This window comes from Bidens hawaiensis, unplaced genomic scaffold, assembly GCF_021521415.1.
Source record: "Bidens hawaiensis isolate Kalapana, Puna unplaced genomic scaffold, B.hawaiensis_p1.1 tig00009799_1, whole genome shotgun sequence".
Lineage (NCBI taxonomy): Eukaryota > Viridiplantae > Streptophyta > Magnoliopsida > Asterales > Asteraceae > Bidens > Bidens hawaiensis.
The window spans coordinates 338,763-347,364 of NW_027491733.1; positions in this window are offsets into that span (position 1 = coordinate 338,763).

The window sequence follows — 8,602 nt, forward strand, 5'->3', positions numbered from 1 at the left end:
ATTCGACCGAGCATCTCACCTTGGGGTGTCCCGGTCCTGTTCGTCAAGAAGAAGGACGGTAGCATGCTGATGTGCATCGACTACCGTGAATTGAATAAACTCACTGTGAAAAATCAGTACCCTCTACCAAGGATCGACGACTTATTTGATCAGCTCCAAGGAGCTAGTTGGTTCTCGAAGATCGACCTTAGGTTCGGGTATCATAAGTTGAAAATTTGGGACGAGGATATCCCTAAGACTGACTTCCCCACTCGTTATGGACATTATGAATTTCTCATGATGTCTTTCGGTTTGACCAACGCACCGGCTGCGTTCATGGATCTTATGAACCGGGTGTGTAGGCCGATGCTCAATCGTTCGGTTATTGTGTTCATCGACGACATTCTTGTGTATTCCAAAAGTGAATCCAATCACGCCGGTCATCTCACGGAAGTTTTGGAAGCTCTGCGAAAGAACAAGTTGTACAAGAAATTTTCAAAGTGTTCTTTTTGGTTACGCGAGGTTCAGTTCTTGGGGCATGTTATTAACCCGAGTGGTATTTTGGTTGACCCTACAAAGGTGGAAGCCGTAAACGAATGGGAATCTCCTAAGTCTCCGTCCGAAATTCGTAGTTTTCTGGGCTTGGCGGGGTATTACCGCCGCTTTATTCCTGACTTTTCAAAAATCGCTTTATCGTTGACCAAGAAGAACGTTAAGCTTGTTTGGGGTTCGGAGTGGGAGGAGGCTTTTCTCGAGTAGAAAAGTAGGTTGACGCATGCTCCGATTCTAGCTCTGCCCGATAGCACTGATGATCTGATCGTCTATTCTGATGCTTCTTACCATCTTACCATTTTACCAGGGGCTTGGGTGTGTTCTTATGCAACGGGGTCGAGTCATAACTTATGCTTCACGGAAGTTAAAGCCTCATGAGACGCATTATCCTACCCATGATCTAGAGTTGGCAGCGGTTGTGTTTGCGCTTAAGTTGTTGAAACATTATTTGTATGGTATTCCTTGTGTCATCTATACCGATCATAATAGTTTAAAGTATTTCATCGAACAAAAGGAACTTAATATGCGGCAGCGTCGGTGGTTAGAATTGATTAAGGATTATGATCTGGAGATAATGTACCATCCTGGTAAGGCTAACATGGTAGCCGACGCGTGATGTGTTGTAAAACACACATATTTTCTGCACCTTTTATCTAAGTAATATATTATCTTTTATGTGTTTTTACTCGTTTTAGATAGGTTTTACATACATTTATTAATCTTGTAGGTTTTGGGTAAAAGAAAGGAAGAAACCGGGACTTTTCGAGCTTTTTACGAGCCTTTTACGCATACAAGTTCAAGACAAAGCTCAAAGCCCGACCCGTATGCATCATGGAGGCCCAAGACCATATTATATTATATTATATAAAAAAAATAAAACCCTAATCAGACAAAAAGAGCTGCTGATAGGAATCAATAGCAGCATAACAGCATCAATAGCAGCACAACAGCAGCCAACAGCAGCACGACAGCAGCCAACAGCAGCACAATAGTTGCTGATCGGAATTTCCAGCAAGAAAAAAGAAAGAAAAAGCTTTTGTGTGCTAGGGTTTTGATCGTGTGACGGCTTGGGAAGGAAGAACAAGCAAGAATCAAGCCTCGGGATCATTCACCACTGTTTTTTACAGCCGAGAGCAGCCCCGGAACACCTCATATCCTTACCTCTTTTTCATTGTTCATACACTTTTAGTTTCTTGCTTAATTGTTGAATTCTTTTGCAATTACTTGAGAGATTGAATTGTTTATGATTAGGATTGATTGTTGGACGATTGTTAAGATGGTTGGTATGAGTTTTATGACGATTTTATTGAGTGTTTGCTGCTTTCCAATTAATATGCTTGGCTAATCTTGTTAGTTCTACCTAGGAATGATGATAATTGTTAGGTTTTGATGAGTTTTATGGATTGTTTGATTAATAGACCTTAATTGTTATTGTAAATTTTGATTTAGACATGAAATAGGTTGTGTTTAAGGGTTGGAAAATTTGGTGATTCATTGCATAAACCCCGTGTGTTGATTGATTAGTTTTGTATTGATGGATCGGTGCATTGTTTGATTCTAGACTTTGTGTTTAGGGTTTGTTTGCGGTAGGTACCACCGTAGGGTTTTGTTGCGTGATTATTTGGATTAAGTATAGCGGTTAAACACCTTTCTTGATACCGAGAGGTGATAGGAAGTTAGGGTTGTCTCATTGCCTTTGCATGCTAGAATAAGGATTGCGCGAGAGCGAGTTCGTTTCTTGTCAGGTTTAGGTGTTTGAGCGACTAGTTGATCTATTTTAGTTTAAGTTGAATTGTTCCTCTATCCTTGGTTGTGTAGTATTCATTGCCATTAGGGTCGAGTGTTGGTGAGACCGAGAGGTGATCTAGCATTAGAACACGTTAGCAATTGTTTCCCGGTTTGGTCGTTTTAGCCGATTTTGAGTAGTTAGGGTTTGTTGTGTGAGACCGAGAAGTAATCCAGTGAGCCCGAGCGATCCTTAGTCGTGTCATCTTTAGGGACCGGTGTCTATATATCATTCAATCCATTAGCTTGTTAGACCTACAATTTGATTCAGACCTAGGTAGACGTTTTCTCCATCCTAAGTTAACACAGTTAGTTTTCCGGTAAGTTTTCTATTTTTGGTAAGTTTTGTTATTTAATCCAGTTAGTTCAGTTAAGTTAAAAGAAATCAAAAATCAATATCATATTATTTAAAGGTAGGTCTTGTCTAGGGTTAGTGATCTTTAGCGTTCTAACGTGTCCACGTGTTCGATACTCGGACTTCCTAAGTCTATACTACTTGCGATCGGTACACTTGCCGGTTGTGTGTGGTTTTAGGATTTTCGTTTTAATATTAAAGCTTAGTTGTGTGGGTCATTATTATAGGGTAATTAGACACACATCAAGTTTTTGGCGCCGTTGCCGGGGACACGGTTTTAGGCGTTTTGAGAGAAATCCGAGTTAGGACTTATCTTTTGTGCTACTTGTAATTATTTTTTGTTTTATTTTGCTTATTTGTTAGAATAGTTTAGATAATCTTATTTCTAATTATAGTTTTTATGCGACAGACTCGATCTAGTGGACCACCCGACACAGAAGCATTCCCCGAGCCAGAGAGAGTTTCGCGAGAGACGTCGCACCATTTCACCGTCATCTACCTCATCATCCGTTGGTAGTTTATCCTCTTCCCCCTCGTCTTTCGACATCATCGATAGGGATAGGATCATGGGCGACAATCCACCACCGAGGAGGACAGTTGCAGACCGGGCCCGTCCGGCCAATGCTGGCGCGAGATCTAGCATCGCACCACCCGCCGTTGGGGTTAACACGAACTGGAAGATTCCTTCGAATATTCTAAACACTATTTCCCATTCTGCTCAGTTCCATGGGTTGCTTCACGAGAACCCGCATTCTCATCTTACTCGCATCGTGCGTATTTGCGACACCTTCCATCTTGCCGGCGTATCCGAGGATGCTGTTAAGCTCCGCATATTTCCGTTCTCACTCGCTGATCAAGCGAGTCTGTGGCTCGAGTCCCTCCCACAGGGCTCCATAGCCACTTGGGCTGCCATGCAGACCCAATTTCTCGAGAAGTACGATCCTCCGGCTAAGGCCGCTCGTTTGCATAATCAGATTCATTCTTTCCAGATGGAGGACACGAGAGTTTCTTCGAGGCATGGGAGCGTTTCAAGAATCTACTAGTGTTGTGCCCGAACCACGGCTTGCAGGATTGGGCGGTTGTCGAGAAGTTCTACAATGGAGTGACGTACGTGATGCAAAACATGCTCGACACGGCTGCGGGAGGAAATTTGCTGACGACTAAGGACCCGGATGAGTGCATCGCGTTATTTAACGGGTTAGCCATGAGTGGATACCAGAGACCACCCGCCAAGGGTGGCAAGACCGTCGATTCGATTTCATGTGGCATGCATTATGTGGACACGAACACCGCACTGACGGCACAGGTCGAGGCGTTAGGGAAGATTGTGAAGGACTTGCAGACGAAGAGCAAGTTGTGTGAGATCTGCAGTGGCGGAATAGATACCATTCAGTGCCCAGTCAGTTCTCAAGGGGAGGCCGTAGACTTCATAGGAAATCCAAACTGAAATCCAAATTCTTTCAATTCTTAAAATTCAGGATGGAGGGGAAATCAGAACTCCAACTGGAGGAGCGGCAACCAACCCGGTTTTCAGCAACGCCAGAGTTTATTTCAGGATGCCGGTGAGGGAACGAGCAGTGGGGAGAGGAAGCCCACTTTGGAGGAGATGATGGCACAACAGACATAGATGTTGTCACAGCTCATGGCACGAGGGGAATCCCGACACAAAGAGACGCAGGAGAAGTTTTGAGAGCACGAGCAGTTCATGAGGAATCAGGCAGCGTCAATTCAGAATTTCGAGCGGCAGATGGGGGAGATTGCCAGTAGATTAAAGAGAGGCCGCAGGGTACGCTACCGAGTAACACCGAGCAGAACCTGAGGGGATTCGTGAAGGCTGTAACGACGAGGAGCGGTGCAGGGGCACGAGATGAGCCCGTGATTCAGCAGAGATCTAGAGGAGAAGTCGTCGAGGAGCCTGCAGTTGATGGAGTAGAGCAGGTGGATGAGGAGATTCAGATGGAGTCTCCGCCGGCCCGGGTGCATCAGAGGAGCAGCCCAGCGAGTTCAGCACAGGCCGAGAGACAGCAATCACCGAACGACCCACCGAGAGTTTACAAACCCCGATTGCCTTACCCCGGGATAGTCCGTAGGGATAGAGATGAGGAGCAGAACTCCAAATTCCTTTATCTTCTGAAGCAGCTTTACCTTAATATCCCATTCCTTGAGGCACTCACTCAGATGCCTAAACACGCGAAGTTCCTCAAGGATATTCTTTCGAATAAGGAAAAGTTGGCTGAGGTAGCTTCCACTCCTTTGAGTAATAATTGTTCTGCTATCTTACAGAGGAAGTTACCAGAGAAGAGAGCCGATCCAGGGAGTTTCACAATTCCCTGCACCTTGAGTGATGATACAATGGTTCATGCGCTGGCTGATCTTGGTGCCAGTATCAATCTCATGCCGTATTCTGTGTATCGCAAGCTGGGTTTAGGCGAACCGAGGCCTACCAGGATGAGTATCCAGCTTGCTGATCGTTCCGTGAAGTATCCGCATGGGATTGTTGAGAACATGCTCATTCGCATTGGTAAGTTCATTTTCCCGGTGGACTTCGTTATTCTTGACATGAATGAGGATGATAATGTTCCACTCATTTTGGGCAGACCTTTTCTTGCCACCGCACATGCGTTGATCAACGTTCGCGATGGCAAACTGATCCTTCGAGTTGGGGATGAGAACGTCACGTTTGACGTTCGACAGTCATCTAAGCATCCCAAATCGACTGATGACTCCCTATGCTTCATTGATACGATCATGACTCATGTGGGGGAGTTTTCCAGTAACCCCGGTGGAGGCCCCGCCTCAGATACACATATCCTAGATAGGGAGACCCCGGGGGTTGAGATGGTCGCCTTGACTGAACACCCCCCTGATGTTGACATTGAGTCGTCTTCCTTCGACTCTGAGTTATCTACCGGAGATCATCATGATCATCAGTTGCTTGAGTTGGAGGAGTTACGGGACCGTACTTACGCGCAATCAGATTGTTATAAGCAGCAGGTGAAGGAACTGCAAGATCGTAAGTTAGAGGGTATTGACCAGTTTAAGTGTGGGGATATAGTCGTATGGTATAATTCCTGGTTGAGGTTATTCCCGGGAAAGTTGAGATCCCGTTGGTCAGGTCCGTTTATTATTACTGAGGTTTTCCCAGATGGCACTATTGAGATTAAGGACAAAGGCGGAACGTTTATGGTGAACGGTGATAGACTGATGCACTACATTGGCATGCCGATGACTGATCAGACGGTCGAGGTATTCTACCTTGACCCACTCTATGAGATGTAGACGTGTGGATGCATCACTCGGGAGACTGCCTGAGTTGTAGAGTTTGTATTTCTGTATTTGTGTGTGCTGTCTGTTTTATTTGTTTTGTCTATTTGAAAAAAAAAATTATAAAAACCAAAAACACAAAAATATGTTTATTTGTTTATGTTTTTGTTTTCCGTGTTGTACGCCGCTACATGCGAGCGATTTTGAGTTTTGCAGGTTACATTATGCGCATAGTAGCTATGGTGGCGTTTTGGAACAGGTTCTCCCGAGGTTGCGGCCGCGAATGAAATGCTATACGGTCGTTTGGATACTACTCAGCTGTCGAAGATTCTGCACACAAACCAGGGGAGTAACCCGTTCTTTGTTTTAGTCTTGTATACTTTATTTTTATTTTCTGTTTTATTTTTAACTTTTTTCCTTATACTCATCGAGGATGATTTCGTTCTAAGTGTGGGGATGGGTTCTATTTTACTTAGTTGTAGAAAGTTTATTGAAAAAAATATATAAATAAATAAAAAAATACCTCGACCGTCTGATCAGTCATCGGACCTAATTGATTTTGCTGGATGAACCGTTTAAATTATTTTGCAAGGGCTTACTTGTATAGAGTATGCCTTGGGATGATATCTATGTATGCTTTTACATATGTTTATACATGTGATATTTTATGGCCAATAATTGGTGATGTTAATTAGTCGTTATCGACTAAGGATGTTTACCTATTCCTACTTTGTGTTTGCATACGTTGGATGAGATGTTACGTGTTTGGGTTGTGCGTGTGCTCGATCCTGATGTTATTACTTGGATGATATTTATAGGGATATAATTATATAGATGTACATATATATAAGTATGACTACTTATTGTTGATGATGGCCTAACTGTTCGTATCTCGTTTTATTTTAAAACTCTTGGAATGATTATTATAAATGTCAATTATTAAAACTTGAACTCACTCAGCTCAAGCTGACTTTGTGTGTATGTTAGTGTGAGTTTCAGGTTAGGAGGAGGATGCTTACCACTTGGACGTGCTCGAGGCTACTGGGACGGTTGAATGCATATCTAGTTGGAAAGTTTTGTTAATGAACATTGTCCTTTTCAATCAATACTTAATACATTGAAATTTGGTTTTGAGCATAATTCCCAGGTCTTGGGAACTTGTTTTAATAATTATGATTTTTCTGCTGATTTATACTCTGAATTGGTTTCAAAATAAAACGAAGGGTTTGGTTTTAAATTTTTGGTGAAATTGTGAATGTGATTACCAACTGTAGGATTTTCGGGAGTCGGGGTCTTACAACTTTGCACCGGGCTGGTGATGTTTGGCTGTTTAAATGCCAAAACAAATTCGGCCGGCATCAGGTTATGTAATCAGAACTAAGAAAAATAATATTAATTCGTCAACACCCACATACATCAAATTAACATATTTAAAGCAAAAAAACATGTCGAGGTGGAGAACCAACGTGAATATGGTATATTAACAGCATTCGCATAGCTTATGATACGAAAAACAAAATATTCAAAAGGACGTTTTTGTGATCAGTAAAACATGGACGCTGCAATAGCGAATCCACACGAATTCGATGGGTATCGAATAGGTTCGTTACGGTATCGAAAATAAACCTAAATAATAATTTTGACATATTAACATTTTTAAACCAAAAAACCAAATAAAATAATAATAATAAAAAAACAAAATGATATTCAAAGAGAGTCTTCACATATGACAAAAAAAAATTGGCAAAAGAAACATCTAAAGGTGTGAGACTTGAACTTGCACACTCATACCAAGTTATCACAATTGATAAAGTATCAACATGATTTACATAAAAATAAAACTAAATTAATAAAATATTAAAAAAAATCTTTGTGGCACCGAATTTCTTAAAAATACTATAGATAATTCCATAACCTAATTATTTGAATTCTACGTGGCTTAGCTCCAGGCAGATCTATAGTGTATGAGGGTGGTTTCCTAGAATCACCCGAGTTTCAAAATAATAATGTATCGATATATAAAAAGTATTAAATCAACCACCTTATAAATTAGGAAGGAACAACTCTATTTATACTACAATGGCTGGACTAGCTGGTAAGTTGCTGGTTTTGTAAACAGAAGGTCACAGGTTCAATTCCGCGTAGCAATGTTTTTTTTTTTTAAGTTGTTGTCTCTCTCCCTTCCTAGTACTGACCCTTACTACTCTAATTCCTAGACTCCTCCCACTGTAAAGATAAGTTTAGATTCATTTGTTAGATATTTGATTGTTCTTGAGGTTGTTAATTGTTAAGTTATTTGTTAAATTTTAGTTTTTGTTAGTTTGTAATGAACTTTGCCCGAACCATCGAACCGACCCGAACCTCAAACCGCCTCGAACCTCAAACCAACCCGAAATTTTTTATACCCGATTCTATAAAATTGATACATACAAAAGTAATGTACCACATGAAAAAATTTTCAAAATCCGCCGCTGCATGTTGAAGCTACTAATTCCAGCGCATCATTCAAAGTAGTGCAAACAAAAGGCACTCCTTAAGGAATAAAAAAACGTTTTTTTTTATTTTTTTACTAATTCCTGGTTGATTGTGTTGAATCTTGGTTATGGTATGATTTTACTTCAAAGTGACAGCCTAAGAAAAATTCCGAAACAAATACAAGAAACAATG